The sequence below is a fragment of the Drosophila subobscura genome, chromosome U, assembly GCF_008121235.1.
Source record: "Drosophila subobscura isolate 14011-0131.10 chromosome U, UCBerk_Dsub_1.0, whole genome shotgun sequence".
Classification (NCBI taxonomy): Eukaryota; Metazoa; Arthropoda; class Insecta; order Diptera; family Drosophilidae; genus Drosophila; species Drosophila subobscura.
In genome coordinates, this window is record NC_048534.1 from 17,587,734 (window position 1) to 17,610,013 (window position 22,280).

Consider the following 22,280-nt stretch of genomic DNA (forward strand, 5'->3'; position numbering starts at 1 on the left):
ACTGATCGGAAATGCTCTGTACCCTGCGATAAGCGATGTCTGATCGAAATCGAATTACTCTCTTTGTTAGGGTATAAAAAGAAAACAGTTCGTACTCGATTGAATGTCTTTTGTATGTGGGTCAGCAATGCAGCAATGGGTGGGAGCGGCTGTGACAAAGGGGGATGGATTCTGTGCCAGCGGGACAGAGTGGGAGAGGAAGCGCGGCAACAAAGTCGTGGCGTGGCGAGGCGAGGCCGTTCAACGGTTTAAGCAAACAAGTGAGCGCGCGACGTCCACTGGGTGGACAAGTGCCCTGGTCCCGGTTTCCCGCTTCATCATCTGCTGAAAGGAAGAGGGAGAGAACAGCGGAGAGAACTTGTTTTTAATCGTTGTCAATGGCCAAAAAGTTAAGTGTCCCGTTCGTTCGCTGGATGTCGATGCTGTGGTCAGTGGGTAGGGGAGGGATTCTGTGGGATACAGGAGGTGGAAAACCATTTGCGGACCAATTTTCAGGCTGCATTTGAGACTGGTTTTCCAGTGTGTGCCTGTGAGTGTGCCCCTTACACCGAAACAGGTTGCACTGTTAGTTGCACTGATTCCATTCGCTGATCGTTGTAAATCAAAGAGTGTGTCCCCAGACCCCCCTCAAAACGAATCGAAGCCAATCCGAATCCATCCATACATACATCAAACCCCCCAACCCTTGCAGACAGCACTCCCCGCATGTCAAATGGAATAATTACACAAGTGGCACAATCTTTTTTAGTTTTTCTGTTCGGGTTTTCGCGAGTGAAAGATATCGATGGCGATAAATGTCCGCTTTAATATAGCTGTATTTAGCAACATGAATCACTAACCGAAACCGTTTACGCAGACCTAAATAACATAAACACAGACAGACATACCCGAGCACTTAATCGTGACTGCGTAGACATGTACATATGTACACTATGCTGCTGATCCAGGTTTATAGGGTATTATAGAGTATGTCAGGAGTAGCAAATCAGCGCAGAGATATCGAAATACAAAACGAACTGAGTGAGACTCCTTTGAATTTTCGAATAATTTACATTTACATTAGTTCATCTTTATGTAAAACCACAGCTAACATAACTCTTAGATCTCCAGCTTAAATAGAAAAAATATATGTTAAAGAGTATTTCATACTTCGTTCCCCATATCTAAGCTTTTACTCTTGATTTTTTCAGCTTTTGTTTTATTTCCAAATGATTGCCTGCAATTTAGTTTCATGCGCGTCGATTTGAATTTTTTCCTTGTGCTCCCCGTGCATTTGATTTTTTGTTGTTTTTCGTTGGTATTTAATACGCATGACTTCAGCTTGATTTGTTGGCATTTTTTGTTGTTGTTTTTTTTCATTGTTATTTATTTATTTATTTGTGTTGTAACTTCTGTCGATTTAGTACTCGTATTTTGTTTGTAACCTTTTTATGCCCTTGTTTAATGGTGTTGTATTTTGTATTTTGTAAAATATTTGTGCAAGGAGAAATACCATGAGTGATGCATAGATTAGATATTATTTTATTGCGAAAAATGCATCTAAACATTCCCGACAAAACCTTGCCATGCTTTTCCCATATTATTTTAGAAAAGTTTACGCGAAAACTCAAATATTAATCCCAATTTCAAAGCCTGTCAATATCAATTCCACTTAATGGCTGCAACAACACAAATTGCATTCCATTCCCCGAACTCATTTTGGAGGCTGTGTGCATCTCTGGGGATTCCAGATATACTACGTACCCTGAATCAGAGTACAGCTCCAACTCCGTGCAGCTGCAGTCCCCTGCAGCAACCACCAACCACCAATCGCCATCGACAACACTATCCATGTTTATCTTGGGGTTTTCGTGGCGGTGGAGCAGGATTTTGGTTCGCAATTCCAAGAGCAAATTGTACAAGTCAATTGAAATTGGAATCGGAGAATGAAGCCAAGTTGAAAAACGGCATCAAATAGGCATATAAACATCGGCAAATTGCCAGTGGAAGGCAAACGGCACGAAATACGGCATCGGCATCGGCATCGGCATCAGCATCGGCAGTTCAGTTACCGCATCATCAAACATCATTATTATGTCTTGGCCTGGCCAAGAAAACAAGTGGGAAACAAAATACCCAAAAAAAATAAATGCGAACACAAGAAACGAAAAAAAAAACGAGTCAATCGAGTTAAATGGGAGGATGGGGGAGATACTCGTATGGCTCCCAGCACTGACTGCCCGACCGACTGACCGACCGACAAACAGTTCAATTTTTTTTGGTGTTGGGAAGCGTAACTAAATGCCGAAAATCAAAAAGCGTGGCAGCAGCCTCCACCACTCGTGGCCATTAACGGTTAATCTGGGCTCCTCTCCAATTTACGGGCCGTACGCCAGAGCGTCCAAGCTGCCAATCTGTGTCACATACATATTACTTATGTGCGAGGCCCGAGCTCTACACTTCGGGGAAAAATGCCTCCAAAACGAAAATGGGTTCAAGAAAAATCGAAAGCATTTCGAAATGTTTACTTGAAGCTTGTTGAAGCGTGGAAAAACTGGGCTTAAAGTTTGTGCAGTGAAGGTTGAAAGCGGATCTATAAATTGTGTAGATTGCGAGGCAACTTTGAGATCGTTAAAGTAAAGATATTTCCTTAGGACAGACCTTGCCCGAATCCTATCTAGTGTTTTGTTCTCCAAGTGTATTGACGTGCCCCCCAAGTGCCATTCCACTCGCCCACACACTGGCACAACCCGACACGACCTTCTGGCATTCCTCTGGCAATTAGGCCGCGTTTATGGCTCTGTTTTGCCGTTTCCTGCCTCTGCCTCTGCCACTATGGTAGCTGTTGTGGCTGCTGTTCTGCAGTTAAATGTTGCATGCCACATTTGGCACACATGACATGCGACATGTGTTTCTGATATGCCAATAGCCGATGGGTCAGCCCCCCCAAACGTTATGGCTAATTAATGAAATTCGCACTGGATTTTCGTGGGATATTTCCCTAGGGCAAGGGGCCCATTGCCGCTCTTAATTGGTTATTTATTTTGTTTTATGAGCAATTCCAGTGTTTCATTTGTTTCCCCGCTTGAATATTTCCATTTCCATTTCCATTTCTAATTTTAATTTGGTTTCTTTTTGGCTTCACTTTGTTTATATCTTTCGGCCTGTGGCTGCGTTTTCCTTCAGCGCACGGGGGTCATTGGGCTAGAAGTTAATGGCTGGCTCCCGGCTTAATGGGTCATTTGAGAGCAGTTCGTAAATGTGTCCAAAACAGACACAAACACACAGAGCTGAGACTCGGCCCGGCCATAAAGGTAATTAGCCAAAAATCCAATGCGGCGGCGATCGGCCCAGTGGGTCAATGGGCAATTTTGGCTTCATTTTCGACTGCCACTCGATGGAGCGGCGTGTTTTTTTGGAGGGTTTACCTGGCTCCTACAAATGGCTGTTGTTGACATACCTGAAAATAGAAGAATAATGGAATAAGTTAGTTTTGGTTGTAAGAGATTTTTGGCTTTTGAATTGGAAACCCCTCAATCATAAATTCAATCAGAAAATAACTACGGAAATTGCTTAAATGCTTCACAGAATTTCTATGAGAATTTCTAGAGTTTTTCCACGTGAAATTCTTACAGCAAGAAATCAAATTGAAAATCCATTTCCACACACAAGAACAGGATGCTGCAGCAACAATACCAAAATGTGACACTGCACAACATTTAATGACAGCAAAAAGGACGAGGCGAGAGCATAGGAGGAGGACTGTGGAAAATGCATAAATTTTGCATGCAATATGCATATTAAATTCAATAAATTTTCCCCACTGAGCGCACAGCAGAAGAGACAAGGAGGGGGAGGGCGGGGTACATGGAGATGCGGACAAGCTGCCGACAGTGAGCTATGGCTAAAGGATATGCACAAGGATACCATCTCAAATTGATAGACATTTTTGGAGAGGCAGAAAGCCTGCGAGGAGATGCGCCAAGTGGGCAGGAAAAAGCAAGAAGGGGAAAAGTGGCAGGAGTCTTGGAGGGTCTTCTACTTCGTGCAATTGCCAAACACTTTTGCTCTTTTGCCGGGGCGACAAAGTTTATTTAGCCCTTGACTTGGGGAATTTTTCAAATATTTCCCACAGCTTCCAGCTGCTTCAGCCAGCCTGCGCGTCCTTGGGATAGGATAGTCACTCAACAAAAAGAAAAGGTAAGCATGAACCATGAAAGAGTGCGGGACAAGGCCAGAAGAACTCACGCTGGGTTCTAAAAATACTCAAAGAATTGCATGACTTTTGCATTGGCAGGCAGTCGGCAGTGAAGTGAAGCGAATTGAACCAATCATTAAGTACGAAGAATCCTTGATTGGACTAATAATAGAGCTGCCAACCCACGGCAATTTGCAATTGGACCTCCAGCCACGCCTGCTGCCGGCTGCCTCCACACACATGTATCATGAATTCTCCTCTGTGTTCTCGTTCTCTCCACTGCCGCTGTATCTCTGTCATCTCTGTCTCTGCCTCTGTCTCACTCTCAGTGCAAAGAAAAAATGCGCGCAACATTTAATTAAACGAGGAGGAACGTTGTGAGACGCGTCTTAAGCCGCGTCACAACTCTTATACCCGGTACTCAGTACTACATCTGCAACTTAGCGGTTATTTGTCAAATTTTACATTTTCTCTTCATCTGTCATCTACATCAACAACACTACTCACGCCAACACGCTCCTTTAGCTCGCCACCCTCCCCTAGAGACACACACTGCAGAGTCAGGGCAGAGGCAGCGGCAGAGTCGTGGCAGAGGATGAGTCAGAGACGTGTCAGGGGAAGAGGCCTCTGCCACTGCGCGAAGCAGAGTGTGAATGAGAGAATGTGTAAAAGCAACAAAAGCTGCTGGACAGGGTGGGTTTAGCCACTGCAACTTAATTTCTTCATTGTGGCCATAATAATGATCCAATCGGATCCCAATTTGGTGATCAAATAGATATGGTCATTCCCTACGGAATGGCGTTTTTAGTTTTCTTTTATCTTTAAAATTGTAGATTTGGGAGGTTTTCGCCCTTTTGCGGGGGCGGAAGAGGGCGTGGCTCATTTTTGAAATACACTTGTAACAGTGTGAGCATACAGAAGTCTGGATGCAAAATTTGGTGGCTCTAGCTTTTATGGTCTCTGAGATCCAGGCGCTCAACAAGACGGACGGACAGACGGACAGACGGACAGACAGACATGGCTCAATCGACTCGGCTATTGATGCTGATCAAGAATATATATACTTTATGGGGTCGGAGACGTTTCCTTCTGTGCGTTACATACAACCGTTATGTGCACAAATACAATATACCCTATTTACTCTTCGAGTACCGGGTATAATAACAGACAGGCAGAAATACAGAGATAGAATCGAAAGAATGGCAAGAGAGGAGTGCGGGAGTGGGGAGTACATGGCAGGGCATGGACTGGCATTTGTGTTTTTTGGGGCCCAGTGCTGCAGAAGTTCATTTAGTGCGTGTAATGGCAGGGCTTTAACAACACTGATTGCAGGCATACTAAGATAATGGGAGATAATCGTTAGATCTATTATTTTTTCGATTTTAATTAATTTTAAGTAATAAATTTAATTGATTTTGGCACTAGAAAATTCTCAATTGGTTCGCTTTGATTCAATTTATTACAAAATTCTAGATAAGAACGGATTCGTAGAGCTTTTTGCACATCCTTCACATCATAAATAAAACGTACTTTTGCTACCTTCCATCATAAATCATTATTGATTTTGTTTCACTTTCCCTTCCTGTCAAATTTTCGTGTTTCGTGCTCATCTCTAATACAAAATCTCAGCATTTCAGCATACATTGTGTCCTGTCTCTCATCTACTCCGCATTCCTGCCACATGTCCCCCTCCCCTGTGCATTGTTCCGATTGCTTTTTGGTGCACAGAAATAGTTCCAACTCTAAAATTGCAAAAATTCAAACTAACAAATTGCATCGATGCCTGCGTCCTTCAAGCCACGTTCCCTCGTTGTCTCTGCGTCTTGCTCGCTCTCTGTCTCTGTTTCCATGCCACTCTGTTGCATACCTCAATCCTGGTATCCCTCTGTTGCATGCCTCCTCGCTCCGTGTTGCTTCTATTTCCAGCTATTTTATAAATGTTGTTTTTATTGCTTTTCAATAGCGGCGTAGCGCTGCGGTCGTCAACTTTTGCCGATTGGCAGGCGGCAACCGCAATTGCTTCTGCAGCAGCACTCCTCCCATGCACCACCCTGCTCCTCTTGCTCTGATTCTCTGTTCATTCGATGATGCTGCTCCTCCTGCTCATGCTGTTGCTCTTGCTGTCACTGCTCCTGTCGCTGCGGGACTGTACCACCAAAAAACAGGCAATTCCCCACTGTGCCAGAGGCGTCGTTAGTGTAAATTTACAACTGCCAAGAGCCAACACAAAATATTTCTAGCTTAGACCATAAGGATTAAAATAGAGCAGCAGGAAGGGAGATGAAAAGTGCAAGGAAAGTGTGAGCAAGGGAAGAGCAAAGAAATGATCGAAACTGGAACTCCTTTTGTTCTAATTAAAATTATAAAAATAAATTGGTGCTCAAATATTTATTAATTAATAACTTTGTTATTTGTTAAATTTACTCAAATATTTTTGACACATTAAAAGCCGCGATTAATTGGCAAATAACGAATTGCGACTCGCATTTTGCGCTCAATAAATCATTCAAATTTTGCTGATTTGCCAGCTTCACGTGTTAATAAAACTAATTTATTATAACTGATCTGGTTAATGCATTAAATTTACTACCAATAAATCAATGTTCTGCAGTGACTATATAATTTATGTTTCGACTTTAGTCTGTGGATAGGAAATTTACACACACAAAAATAATCCACAGAGTACGAGCAGCAGCAGCTATTGAACAGCACATTGGCTGGTGTTTCCTTCTCTATTATTGAAAGTTTTCTTCCATTTTTTTGGCCCATTCAGAGCTTAACTAACCGTAGAGATATACTGATGTACATAAGTATGTGTGGGTGTGTACATAGATATATGTAAGCCACTGTTGTGCAATCATAAATCAAAGCTCCCCAAGTTCTGCCCACTTTTGATGGTCGTTGTAATCCAGGGCTCAACATACCCCACACATACGAGAGTGTGTATTCATTCCACTTGGAGTTGCAGCACTCCACGTTCGTGCAACCACATCCCCCTCTGATCTCCTCCTGTTCGCCACGTCACTGGAGGCAGGACAACGGCTTAGTGTCCTTTCTGCTGCTGCTACTATCCTCTGTGCTGGCCCCGAACCGCGAATGCAATTAAATAGAATATATCGCCAGCTTCCAGACTCCCAGCTCCAAGGTCGGCTCTACTCTGGGGTCTGTGTCCTCCCTGCGGCTTTTGGATCTCACATCCCCTGTGGACTTGGCCAAAAACTCAAACTAAAAACTCAGCCGACTGGCAATAACTCAGAGGAGTTGTTGTTGTGTTTTTTCTATACCCTGCACGAAGCGCTGATTAAAGCTGGAAGTTCCGGCAGAATGTTGCCTGTCTTGCAGACGTTTTCAAATATTTTTGTACATAGATTTCGATCCACCAGAAGCTCCCACTGGGCACATCTTTTCTGCAACATCTGTTGATTTCTTTTGATCATTCTTCTAGGGTATCATTAGCATCGAATGACCCACCTTTTGCTGCTGCTGTTATTGTTGTCCAAGGCAGAAGCAGAAGTAGGCGGAATTCTCTTCTTTTTGGCCGCTTGTTAAGTAATTTTGTTAATAGCCGCTGCAACGGCTGCGGCAGCCACTGGCTTCAATAAATCTTTTTGTGTGGCTGCCACAATTCGCTGCACATTTCATGCTCTCTTTGCCGTTGCCGCTGCCGCTGCCTGCCTCTTGGGCTATAACTATTAAATGGAAACTAGTTCACTCCACTCTAGAAGGCTCAATCGACTGCCTGCACCTCCCACAAAATGCACCACAAAATGCAGCGCAGCACAAAAAAATTGGAAATAAAATAAAAATAAAATTGTTGCACGCATATGAGCGGCAGCAAGCGGTGCAGGGGAGGGAGGGGTACGCCAGTGAACAAATCATTTCGCAGACTTTCACCAATTTGGTTTTTTTTTTGTTGCCCCAGCTTCGATTGCCGCAACAACAGAAATAGCAACAAGACAGCCAAACATAAACATTATAATAATACAAATAAACAAATGATTACTTTGTTGAAAGCTCAGAATAAACAGCGAGGGGAAAATACGTAAAGGAGCAGCAGAAAGAAATGCAACGAGCTGCTTAATTTTGTTGTGGATTTGGGTAGAAAGATGATGGGAAATTGAGGAATATGAGACAAGGGAACATTCGACTTTATTGCAATATATTTTACTGCAGAAGAAGCTGATAAACGAAGCCAGAGAACAGCATATAAACACCATATGGCTTATCCTCTAACAACATCATAAATGAGTATTCATAATCTTCATTTAAAAGCCATGGCCCTTTTGGGATCGTGTTGCCTGGCTTCTTTTTATGAGTAAATCTATGACTCACCCCAGATATCTCAGCAATCGTAGAATCTATCTTTCTACGTTTCTCTTTCTGTTCGTATCTGTGTTTATCTCTCTACTCTTTTCCTCTGACTTGCTTTATCTTTCTTTGCTTCCATTTCTACTCAGCACCCATGACTTCATCTGTCACTGAACTCATATTTTGCCATGAAATCACGATTCTCTTTGACCCATGAATGGAAACCAGTACGTGGTCTGGTCAACTCGTCTAAACTCGTCAGAGTCGTGGAATGATCTTTGCACGAATGAGTCTAGACAGCAAGCAAAGCATTGAACTGTGACTGCTTCCATCTTAAGAGACTTTCATCAGTAGTCAAGCTTCAGGAATATATATTCTAATGGATATCTCCTCTAGCATCCACCTTGCAATCCCCAAAAGAGTATTTAAAAATTCCTTGGCACACCTTTCCTTTCTCTTTTCCATTACAATTTCCCTGCTCTAGTCCGCTTTTGGCTCTGTTTTGGTACGTTGTTTATTCTGTTTTGTTTCAGCCCTCATCAGTGCTGGCCAAATGCCTTTTTTGCTCTGTTGACCCACTGACGCTGACAAAATTCACTAATTTTCAGTGGCGGAAACGGATTTGTTGCTGCTGTTGTTTTGAGTTGATTGCAGGCGATTACGGCTGTCACCCCGCCGACGCTTCACCCCTTTTTTCTGGGGCTCCGGCTCTGGCGTAATTTACACCTGTTGCACCTGTGTTGCAAGCTGAAATGCGGGGCAGCCTTTGCTGCCTAAGCAGCTGCTTGTGGTAGCTTGTGGCTGCCACATACATGAGTCTTGGCTAAATGGAATTTAATTATACAAAAATAATTACGCGCTCATTTTGTTTGGCTTTTGCTTTAATTGTTTGACGTTTGCTTAATTTGCCTCATTAGAAACTATTTTTTAGTGCGGAGTTTTTGTTGCTGCTGCTGCTGCTGCTGCTGCTAGTTTTTTCAGCAATTTTCCCATTTGGGTCACTTACCGACGTCTGTCGATTCGAATTCGCATAATATTAGGCTCACACTGTAACTCAATCTTTAATGGAGTCTCTTTCAGCATAGGATGTCTATGATTAGTTGGTTGTGAAGTTGTTAATTGAAGCGAGGTAGAATTTTGTAATCATTTGAGACACAATTGTGACTTGAAAGAGTAATTCAGCATTTAATCATGGGGTTTAAATGTCGCTTAAATATAATTATGTCTTTTGGTTGGTAGATAAATATTTGTGTTGCTTTTATGTTACCGCAAATAATCTCACTAAACATACAAATAATTGCCAAATTTATAGCCCAAACGAAGGTTCATTTATCTGCCCTTAAGAGCAACTTCCTCCCTTCAAGGAGTATCCAAAACTTCGAACCCAAACCTTCACCTCTCTTTTTGCTCATTTTTCCCCTTAAACTCGCAGTTTGAGTTTTTTATTTATGAACTTTTTGGTATTTTTACTTCATTAAAAATGGAATTTCGTACGCGCCTGATTTTTGCAGGAAATAAATTAAAAGTTTGCTTTAATTGTTGCTCATACGCCGCGTTGCACAATGCAGTGGCTACTGGCTGGCTGCCATGCACTTGCCACGGCTCTGGGGTTCAACCGGCCAAAAGCCGCTTAGTCTTTGTTCTATTTGGTTTTGCAGTTTGGTTTTAGTTTGATTCGATTTCGGTTCGGGTTTTCGTTACGCATTGTTATGCCTCCACGTGCAGGTTTTCGGGTTTTGCGCCACGCCAAAACCGTTTGGGGGGTTTATGGGTCCGGCCTTAACGGACTTAACGGTGTTTTGTCGAACAAGTTTGCAATTTGCAATTCGATTTCAAAGCCGTTAACACACACAAATAATTGCGCATAATTATTTGCTTTTGTTGATTAACTGTGGGAATATTACGGAATTATGGGTGTGGAGTTTGGGGCTTTGGCGCGCAAAGTGTCGTTGGTATTGGTTGAATTATGGCATGAATTTGATATGTATTCATGGTAAGGAACAGCAATGTTGAGCTCTAGAGTAAAATAAAGCTCACACCAACAATAAATACAATACAATAATAATTTGTATTTTGTTGTTATATTTAGGAGAAAAATGTAGAATGAAAAACATTAATTGGAATGGCTGGAATATAATGAAACTTTCTGAAATAAAGATCTGAAATCATTCTTGGCATTTGTCCGAAAACACTTGAACAATTATCTGGGATTTAGTTCTTTCAAAAGCATTTATCAAACAATTTTCTGCAATTTCCTTGTAGTTTCTCTTCTAACCCATTAATAGCATAACCAAGTACAATCGTATCTCCTGTTTATTAACCTCTTCCAATCAGATATTCTACCCCAAACACCAGCTCCTCGGCAATACCCATAAATACATATATGGATAGAACTCCATACCCACAGCCTTTCTTTCCATCCTCATATCATACCTCTGCGCCATTTACTTAACCACTAATTAACTAATTGGCATAGCTAAATCCAATTGCAATTCGGCGAATCGAAGAATATTCCATGACTCGGGGAAGCCAACTGCGGTCTGGGATGGTGCAATAATGGCAGCCGTAACGGGAATCTGCCCCCGACTCAATACGCTGATTGATTGTGAATAAGCAATGGGCCGGTTATGAATCGAGCCTCCTTCTCCAGCGATAGTGCCAGTGGCTGGCTGCATAACTAAATTAGGCAGCCGCGTGAGACGTGAGGGGCATGCCACAGCAGCAGCACCAGCAGCAGCTCCTCTATGCGCTTCAATCTAATCCAAGTTATGTAATAAAAGATTCACTGAACAGCGTGGCCTGGGCCGGTGACCAAAGTGAAATATTAAGCAGTCAGCAGTCTGGTTCTGCTTCCTGCCTCTGGTTTTGGTTTTCGGTTTCAGTTCCAGGATGCATCCGCCGAAAGAAATATCGCGCACAATGAAATGAAATATGGGTGGTACACTGGGAGAAAAAATATAGAGGGAATTGTATGCTGTAAATGGAAGAGGAGTAAATACTACTGTGTGTCTTTTCCAGTGTATCTTTTACACAGAATGTCCAGCTGGGGTCTCCAATTGTCAGCGCAAAATGCTTTTTGGACCCCAGCCCAATGAAATGGCGCGCAAAAGGGAAACCGAAATGGATAGAGACAAGAGAGACACAGCGGAGGGAAGCGGAAATGGCCACCTTAATGATAATATACATGGCACAGTGTTCGATGTAAGTTTTCGCACATGCTGGCAGAACAATTGCCAGTCACTGTGCACAGCAAAAGATGGAAGGAAATGGCAGAAGAGAGGGGCAAGACAAAGCGTTTTAGTTACAAATAATAGCGAAAGTATTTGTCTTGAGGTGGAAATGGCTCTGTGATTTATAAAGATTTATTCCTAAATGTATTCTAATATTATTGGGATTATTTCTCAAGGAGTTCTGCACACAAAATGGTATTTAATCTGTGCGAAAAACAGAATGCACCAGGAAAGTAAATCAGATTTTCTAAGCATTTTCTGATGAGCCGTAAAACTGCCATCGAACCATTAGAATAAGTGCTTTGAATCCGCATTAAAACTTATGTTTATCTGGTAGAAAACATCAATTGAATTAAGTGGCGTCCCAGCTGCGTGTGTTTGCCAAAAGGATTCCTCTAATGCGGCTAATTGAAATTGCAATTAGGTAAACATTTTAGCACTGCTCCTTCGGCATCTAACTCACTAATTAACACGCTTTTTAAATTATTAATTGCAGCACCTAATTTATAGCCTATATCCCACTGCCATCGTACCCTGGAAAACCATTTAACCCGCGTGCTGTAGGCAAAAGGGAACAAATTGCAATTTGTTTCAAGTGTTCCGGCGGGCGGCGGCGGCGGCGGCGTCAGGACAAAGTTTTCTTCTTGTGTCTTGTGTCGTCTGGAAAATAGAGAGCGAGTGGCTGGGTGGCAGGCAGGGGAAAACTATCTGCTAACTGTGATTTTCGTGCCTCAAAAAGTTGCAATTTGTCTTTCTACCTTTGCTCTCTCGCTTGCATTGTTGTTTTTTCTCTGCTTGTTCTAGTAGCAGTTCTTCTTGTTCAGTTTTTTTTTAGTTCTTCGTTGAAGTATAAATTGAATTGTAAGTTAAAAAGTTTTTCCATATGGTTCCACTCTTGCTAGAGGGCTTTGCCCATTCCATTTGATTTGGAAATTAATTAGGAATATGCTCCAGCCAGCATAACGGTTCCGATGCTGGAGAACAACCGTAAGAATTTTCAGTTTTCACTCCGATTTATTGAGAACAGAGCGCATTCATTTCAAGTGGTCTTCCATTTTTGTATCTCTAACGATATTTAAATGAAAATAATGCAAATAAGCCCACAAAATAAGCTGCAGGGAAAAACAGCGAGACAGATAACAAAGCAACAAAGTTTCCTTCTTCTTTCGCTCTTCTTGTTTCTCGTATCTTTTACAACTCCGATGATGGTCGATGGCCAGAAGCAAAATGCCATGCCCTGCAGCACAGTGTAAATGAAAGGTTTGCTTTAATGGCAGGGAATGGATCGTTGGAAAAGTGAAGGAATGGATGGTTGGACAGCCAACTGCAGCTGCATTTATTTTTAGGGGAAGCGTGACTTTCGATGGCGACAGCATTCGCTTTAATGAGTCGCTGGAAATACCAGGAAAAATATAAAAGAACCCAAGAAGAACTCTATGAATCGCATTACACAACTGGTTTTTCCGCCTCTAGGTGTTAATTTAAGCTAAGCTTAAACAGTTCTTCAAAGATTAGTTAATTTCATCTGCATATTTATTACCACTCATATGTGTTCCGTATCTTTTCAGAGCGAAGTTTCCATGGAACTCTTTCATGCATGAAGATTATCATTCTCTCCGCTTCATTATTACCATTCTTTTGTAATTGGGCGCACATTTTCCACTCATTTTCCAAGTAAAAAGATGGGAAAACTGTTTATGCTTGGTTGACGTTTTTAGTGTTTGGTTTTTTGATTTTGTAGGAATTTTTCAACATCAAATAATGTTAGAAATTAAATCAATATGTAATCATGGTAATATTTTTGTGGACTGGCTTTTACTTTTTGGTACAGTTTGGGATCTAAGCTTCTAAATTTTCTATCAACATCCAATTTGAGTTTTCCAACAGCTTTTCTGACTAAATTTCCATTTTTATATAAAATTCACTGGCTTAACGTTAAAATAGCGTGCTAAAAATAAAAAAATAATACAAAAACAAATAAAGAGAATGCTTCGGCTTTATAGGCAGAACATAAAAAATCTCATTTCACCGAAAGTTCTTGGTATAAAAGAAATGTTCGGATGATATGGAATTCCTGTTTATTTTCTCTTTCGGATTAAACGGAAATGAACTGAAAATGAAATCTAAAGCAGAATCGCCAGCAGAAACACATTCTCCTCCTGGTATTTCTCGCTCAAATTTATGTTTAAAATACAATTCTGCCCCAGAGAGGATGGAAAATAAAACAAAAACCAAGTGAAAGAGAGGTAGAGGTAGAGGAAAACAGTTTTTCCGGTATGGGGGAATGTTGAAAATTCCATGGCGACTGGCGAATGCATTTTCTGTCGCATTTCCTGCCACAGTGTGCAGCATAAAATAACGGCAAAGCAACATAAACACGTGCCAGGGCCCCTCGTCTAATGTCGGCCATTTCCTGCTGGCCAAAAACTGTAGGCCAAAACTCAGCCGGATCGGAAGCAAGAGAGAGAGCGGAAAAGAGCGAAATGCATAAAAGCAAGCGTCACCAACAGCAACGGCAGCAACGGCAGCAACAGCAGCAGCAGCCGTAAAAGAAGCGTCCTACTGTCGTATAGCCATAGAGCTGAAGCCTTAGGCGGAGAGAGAAAGAGGAGCTCTGGTCAGGAGAGGGTCCCAGGAGGAGCTCTTTACCAGACAGCGCTGCCCCCACCCCTACTCTAACACTCGCAGCCACTGCTGGGTAAGCGAAGGACAGCATAAAACCGCAAAAAGAGAGCGGGCGGAAGAGCAGGCAGCAGTGCAGCAGAGTCGGCTGGGGAATACTCTTCGAAAACTTTTGACGCACTACAAAGTGGGTTAGGTAAGGGCCGGGGTGAAGGTGCAGCTAAAAGTGAATCTATCACAACTTTTAATAACCTAAAAAGGCGTAGGCCAAAACGAAATCTCTCTTCTCTCTCTGAGAGCACCTTAAACTGTATGTATTCTATTAAATTTTAAGATATACCCTGCAATTAATGGTGCTCCTAAGTGGAAGTCAAACAAAAAACGACGAACATCACAAATAAAGAAGAAAAGGAACAGCAACATATGCATACAAGTAGAACCAACAACAAATACAAGAACCACAAGAACACTAGCTAAAAACATAAACAAATAGCAGAAGAAGCAGCAACAAACACAGCCAAACACACTTGGAAGCAGACGGAAAATAATGTAAAGGCAACCCCAGAAGAAAGAGCGGGAGAAGCGATAACCAACGAACAACAGTAACAAATACCCAAAGAAACCAGCAAGAGGGAGGCAGCGGCGAGCGAGTGAGAAATATGTTAATAAAGTGCCACATCTAGCGGGAGGAGGTGGGGACGGGCCTGGGTCCAGGCCTAGCCATAACGCGATAAACGCCGGATGAATGACCTCTCTCTCCCTCGCTCTCTCTCTCGTGCGCTCGGTGCGGCTCGCTCTCCCTCTGTTGCCTTCGAAAACAGATGCGATGCGGCGGCGGCTGCTCCTTCAGCTAACAATATTCTGCAGCTGCAAAGAAAATACAGTTCTTTTTTTTTCTTAGCCAGTGGCGCCATCCTTCTTCTACTCCTCCTAATAGGCCAACAAAAATCTCTGTTGGTATAATGATGCCACTGACAACTGCAACTGCAAAGCTAGCGGCAGTGTGCTTGTGCCAGAGACAGAGACAGCGGCAGCGGCAGCGGCAGAGCGAAGACTGCATTCTGTGCGCTCTGCTTTGGTCTGCTCTCTGTGTTTGGCAGGCTTTGTATACTCTTGCACAGAGGGTATGATAAATGTTGAGAGTGATGAGAGTACATTGCTAATCCAACTCACTATCAGACCAGCAGCTAAGTGGATATTGTAGTTTTCCGTCTGTCCGTCAGCACGTGTAAAATAATTTTGCGAAAAATTGTTGTTATGGCTACACCATGGTAACCTATTTATTTTATAGGGCATCAAAAACTCGACTACTTAAGCCAAGCCCACCCTATTTTTGTAAGTTATGCATTCTTCATCTTCTCCTTCTTCCACTCTTTTGTTTGTGTGTGTGTGAGTCTGCATTTCTTCTTTGGAGTTCATTGCCGCGACTCATTTGTATTCTTTCTCCCGCTCGCGCTTGCATTCTGCCCCGCCAACACCGTCTCCCCCTAGCGCTTGCATTCTGCCCATCCATCGCCGTCTCCCGCTCTGGTATGCACTCTCCCGAACCTTTTCTGCTCTGGCTCGAACATTCATCTCCTCTCCTGCTGTGTCTCTACCGCTCTTGCACTTGCACTTGCCTTCGTTTTCCCATTCAACTTAATCATCATCATCATCATTATGATGAGCCCTGTCTTCTTCCCACTTGACTTACCATTCAGTCGGTGTTCATTAGCTTTGTCTGCTTTCAGTTCTCCTCTCACCCTTCGAGATGTTTCCTGACACAGGCTCCCCTCAGCGATCATAATTGAATTATCCCCGAGAGGCAGAAGGGGGAAACAGTGGGAGATGTAGTAACAGATTTTGACAGAGAAGAGGAAGTGGTCTTGTGGCTTTTGTGGGCCATATAACCAAACTTGGTTATTACCTTGTACGGCGCAGACATTTGGAGTTGCAAACTAAAAAAGATGGGAGTGTCTTGAAGGTTGTGGAGTTGAGTGAAGATGGATTGTGGTTAAAAGTAGGTGGCACAGGTCGTGGAAACAGCCTAGATGTCGTTTTTACCCATCGCAACATTAGTTGCATCTAAAGAAACTCCGCTGTAATTTATAGCTTTAACGTTCCACTGCCATTAAGGCATTCCTCACTGTCGAAGCTCAAATATTACTTGCCCAATTATACGTATGTATTTCTTCAGTAATTACTATATCAGCCACTGTGGTGGCTCTCTTATAGGCTGGCAGGCTGGTATTCTGGCACCCAGTTTCCTAGAAACCATAATTTGCACGCTTTCTTCTCAAACACCAGAGAAGAGGAGGGAGCCTCTGCCTGCCCCTCTCCATGACTCACGCTTTAGCACATTTTCGAAATATTTTCGAGTTCACGATCAAGATCAACGAAAGAGAATCATAAAGAACGAATGCGAGAGTCCGAAGAGAAACAAAGTCATTGAGGCAGCTAATGAAGCCAACAAAGAAGATGCTTCAGTGCGAAGAGTGGCACATAAACTACCGAACACACGGCGGCTGGGGAGAGAGAGAAGAGAAGGTGGCTCAGCATCTGCCTCTGCCTCTGCCTTTCCCCACCATGCCCTTACCATTTTGACTTTCATTTCTTCATACAGTTAGACACTTTTATTGTGTTTCACATTACTTTTGTGTGTGCGCTTTGGTTTATTCTCTCTCTCTTCCACTTTTTGTTTGTGTTTTGGTTTATTTGGACTTTTCCTGAATTTCTATTTCCAGCATAGATAACAATTTCTATAAGCAAAGTGCGATATTTCACAAGAGACCCGACGCAGCGGCAGAGACGTGGTTTAGAGAGATGGTAGGAGCGATGGTAGTGGCAAGGATGGTGTAGTCGGAGACGGTTACAGGAGCCGGGGATTCGACTTGACTCCAACAATACGGAGCGCATTATTTGTGCCCCTTTGTGGCATTGTTTTTCTTTTTCGAATTTCGTTTTTCTTTCGTTCTTCTCCCTAGCCCTCCCCTATCGCTAGCTTTTATTTTGCGTATTTTTGGCATTCCCTCTGACGTTTTGGCAACTTTTCCGGGTTAACTTTAGTTGATACTTGGGGAAGTTCCTACAGAAGAGTTTTCCAGAGGCTTAGTGGAGATGGGTCGGCGATTAAAGGGGTTAAAATAAACATCAAATGTGCTCCACAGTTCTGGGATGTAAGGGAAATAGAGAACCACAAGACCAAGAGGTTAGGCCAAAGGTAGGGAACTCGCATAACAGTTTCATAGAATTTTATTTTCAGTGAAAAATACATTGACTCCCCTTACCCTCTGACTACGCCACTGCTTAATAGTTCTTTGTGTTTGTACGTTTCGGGATATTTGCAGTTTCCAACAAAAATAAATATAAATTGCAATAGATTAAAGTTAAAGTCGTGACTCAGGGCCAACGCAGAAATTGAGAAACAACAGCGGGAAAATAGGAGCCACCGTCAAGAAGAGAATCTGAATCAAATTTGGTCCCAAATTACTCAAAGGGAAATTTCAATTGAGATAATAGAACAAGATTTGTCATGAAATTAATGAATATTCGCTGCGAGCGCGCTCAAAATGCTGCATAAAGATTTTTACTAATTGGTGGAAAAATATGCTTTAATTTCAGAATAGATCGTAGATTTTGGGGTTGTATGAATGAATTTTAAAGATTTATTAAATCTTAATTTTATTTATCCACATCTAAGAAATCATTTCCAATTATTTTGGTGGAATTTTTTAAAGATTTCAGAGCTACAAAGCCATGGATTTCTTTATTCAATATTCATTTGCAATGACTTTTTTTTTGTGTCTGTAATTTCCACGACAAAACCAAACTCAATTTCCATCAAGTTGAAAAACCTTTTTGATATTAAATTAAGCTCTTAACACTGCCGGGGAAACCGAAACAACGTGCCACGCTGGGTGTTTCTTTTTTCCCGCTTTTTCACACAGACAGACAGACAGACAGACACAACAGAGACTCTGACAAAACCCAAACCCGAGACCATTTCCGCTCGGAGATTTCGGGCTGCCACCGAACGAACAGAGGAACTCAATTGGGCAACCCTCTCGCGCCGGGCAGACACTTGTGCATATTAATTGCTTATTGAGCAGAATTCTCCCTGACACCATACAATGAGAGTGGGAGTGGTTGGGGAAAATGGAAGGAAAACAACAAGGAACATGAAAGAACAAAGTTCCCATCGATATTCCAACTGAGGATACCCAGTAGCTGGAGGTTTTTTTATGGACTGATTGGATTTCGGTGTGGTTAATATTTCTTTTACAATTAACACAAAATTGGGAGACCAAAACCTTACTTTTTGTTCAAAATAATTTAATTTTTTCTTAATATTTTTATTGAGTCTTAAGATGCATTATTTATTTTTCTGATAAATTAACAAATGAAATTATAGACATTTCCTTTCTTTTTTAAACATCCAATAACCCATCACACTCTTCTCCCATACGCTGACAGGGTATTTGAATTGTTTGGGAAAATCCTCAGGCAGAGCCAAAGCCCTTTTTTATTATTCTTTATCAGTTTCAATCACTCAATCGCACCCCGCGACACCGCACTACGCTGGCTTCCATTCATTCAGGCACTCACTCGTGGCACTCTCTCTCTCTCTCTCTCTCCCTCAGACACACATTCATTCATGCAGGGTTCTCCTTTTCTCACCTGTTTGTTTTGTTGTTGTTTCTTGTCACTAGCCTCGGTTTGGCCTCTCTGTGTGCACCGCCTCCTCCTGCTGCTGCCGCTGCAGCCACACTCTCTGCCGTTCTGTTCCTCTCACGTGTCGAAACAAGCGTTTTCCGGCCTGAGTTTTTCGTTTTCCAGAGGGGTCGCGTGGTCGAGGTTCGTTCGGTGGTAGGTAGCCCTTTTGTTGCAGCCACTTGTGCGGCTCTCTCTCCCTCTTTCTTCCACTCTTTTTTCGGAGGGGGACCCTTTACGGGTTGACAAAATGCCAAACTCTTGAAAATTCCTTCAGTTCTCCTCCCTTTTTATAGTGGTTTTTATTTTATTTTTGGGTATTTTCAGTTCTTTTTTATGGGGTTTTTAAAGGAGTATTTTTGGTCGTTGGTAGCCTATTTTTTTATCAGATGTACATATTTTTAACGTTTTTATTATTATTTTTTTTGTCGTTTTATAATTATTGGCTTTCAGCTTCCGTGCGATTCTTCAGTTTGGTTTTGTTTTTATTCTGTTAGATAAAAAATGTTGTTTTATTTTTGGTGTCCTCGTTAACCTTTTCCGCCGTTCTCCCGTGCACACGTGTTTGATTTTTCATTTTCTGTCTGGTTTCAGCTGTTTTTTACGACAACCTGTTTGCCTGCTTGCTGGAATGTTTTCGTGTGGTTTTCCCCCAACGAACCGAGAATAAATGATTGAAAACTGGGCCTGGAATGCCACGAATAATAATTATGATTGCCAGCCGTCCAGCGATAAATGTGAAATGCTGTCTCTTTGGGGCCACATGTTTTTATAACGAATTTAAATGTTTCTTGCTTTGGTTTTGTTATTCCATTTGATTATTTTTCGGGTGAATATTTCCGAAAGGGTTGGAATTTCACTTCACATTTTGATTTATTTGTGGAAAAGAGGGTTTTTTGTTTAGCCATTTATTTCATTGAAAGAGTAGTCAAACATTTCCCATTATGCGCATATCACACGTAACCATATGAATGGCCAATCAATCCATTTATTTATTTATTTATTTGGTCATGCCAATATTTATTTGATTTCAGCCCGTGTATTTTTCTTTCAACATTGTAAGCAACAAACAAACGTGCATAAAATCAGTTTCCAGAACCCAATCAATTAACGGCGTTTCGGTTTCGCTACAAGAAGTCGGTCAATCTATAATGTCTGGCTGTAAACATATTCATATGCATTTATGTACATGTGTGTGTATTCAATATGTATTTGTCTACAGACAGTTTTCGAGCCAAGATCTCTGGAAATTTAATTAAGCCTTCTTCTGCTTTGATTCTACTGGTTTTTATTTATTTTTTGTTAAGAGCAGACCCCAAGCGCGGTGCCTCCCAAAGATGGGGTGAGCGAAAGACGGAGACTGGGGACTGAGTCTGGGACCAGCCAAGTGGCTTTCTAAACACAGAGATGCACGCTTCGTTGGCGCTGCCCACTCGAGAACATGGTAGGTAGTAATAAAAATGGGTTCTGTGGTACAAAGTTTTTGATACCCTTGGCAAATCAGAAAACTGTCATGTGATTTTGATTGGATTTAACTAAGTTACGCAATTGGGAATTAGGAATATTTTATGGAGCAAAATACTAAGTTAGTTGTAGACACTTTTCTATGGATATATTAATAATATTTTCTTTAGAAAGTAATCATTTATTCAGACAAAAATTTATGCATTAACGTTCATAGGTTCCAAAATAATTCCCACAATTTCATGGAAATCATCATTCCATGCCACTTCGAGGGTATCTTAAAAAGGCAGCACAGTGCTAGAACGCAGCGGCGGCAGTGGTAGCGGCAGACCGCTAACGGTAAATCAAATGAAAAACTTCTATTGATACGGTGTTGAGAACCAGACGGTGAGGAGAGACGGGTACCGGTGACTGAGACTGTGACTGCGACTGCGACGACGACGTCACGGCGCGCGTTTAAAATTCCTCTTGGAGCCGGAGCTGGAGACCCGCTGCTGCTGCTGCTGCTCTTCGAATCGAGTTCAATCAAAGAGCATTAGATAGAACAGAACCCAAAGATTGTTGTGTGGAACAAAAAAACAGGTTCTCAAACAGGACAGGTTTATTTTTTTCTATATTTTGTGTGTTTGATTTTTAAGTAACAAAAAAACACATGCAAAATTAACACCAACACATAAACACACACAACGGCTAAGATGGTTAGGAGGGGGCAGGGGGTTTAGGGAACACAAATGTTTGAGGGAAAGAAACAACCGTACGCGGCACGCTCTTTGACTCAGAACTCACACGCTTTTCACATACTCTCTCTAACGACAACCTCGACTCTGCCGCTTCGTTGCGACGCGCTGAAACCCAAGCAGGTGACTGAAAGCAGCAGCCAGCAGGCAGCACAGTGGAGCTCTGCTTTGCAGCCGAAGACCGACACGAAGTCAAAGCAGCGACGCAACAGCTCTGGGCGCTCTGTAAGTGGAGACTGAGCTGCTGTTAACTTAACATTGGTTCGCTTTTGCATGCCGCTTGCTGCTGCTTTTATTTTTTTGGGGAATTCGTGATTGCATTTTGTATATTGAGGAATGTTTTTTTCGGAGGTTTATTAACCTTCTGAAAAGTGTGGGGGATCTCTAAACATGCACACCTATTAATGGGCTCTTCATTAACTAACTAAATAATCAAATCGCAAACAATTAAGCATTCATTAGGCGGAAATGTGAGGTAAATACAATTTTGGGAAATTACGAACAATTTTGTATGCTCATTTAGAGCATTAATTATTGAAACGTTTAAATTTAATTCAACATTATTTGGTATTGCTAGAAGATTTAGCTGCTAACAGCTGCCTCCACACAAAAACCCCTCAACAATTGCTAACCGAACCCCCCATAACCCCACATGCCACGCATCCCTTCACCCAACAGAAAAAAAGTACAAAACTCGAAGCACAACTAATTATGTAAGAGCAATATATGTTGGCAGCTTTAAATAGTTGCGCGTTAAGACGTGCCCCAAAATACCTGAAATACTTTTCAGTTTCTGTTTCAGTTCAAGTTGCAGCTTAAAAGATTCCCCAGAAAAGTTTCAGCATGCTGGAGCTATGTGAGGGGATTATTTTCATATGCTTAACAATTTTGATTTGCCTCTTGGAACAGTGGAATTTCCTGGATTTTTATACCTTTTGAAATTAGTTGTCAAACCATAATTTTCCATAGAGCTAAGAAAATAAATCAAGCAAGAGTTCCCAAAAATCCTCTTCGAGCAGGTTTGACTGTCTTCCCTTTTTTTAACTAAGTGAA

The 22,280-nt window shown here is 42.0% G+C and overlaps 1 protein-coding gene across 4 annotated transcripts in view; it reads right to left on the reverse strand.

The window, feature by feature from the left end:
• LOC117900169 (leucine-rich repeat and fibronectin type-III domain-containing protein 3) overlaps positions 1-19,373 on the reverse strand; it is a 62,600-nt gene extending 43,227 nt beyond the window's left edge. For 3 of the 4 annotated variants that reach the window (XM_034810411.1, XM_034810412.1, XM_034810410.1), the window contains exon 1: positions 18,994-19,373. The gene's annotated coding sequence lies outside the window, so the exon portion shown is untranslated. The remainder of the gene's footprint in view (positions 1-18,993) is intronic. The other variant, XM_034810413.1, reaches the window with a different exon arrangement.
• Between the last annotated feature and the right edge of the window lie 2,907 nt (positions 19,374-22,280).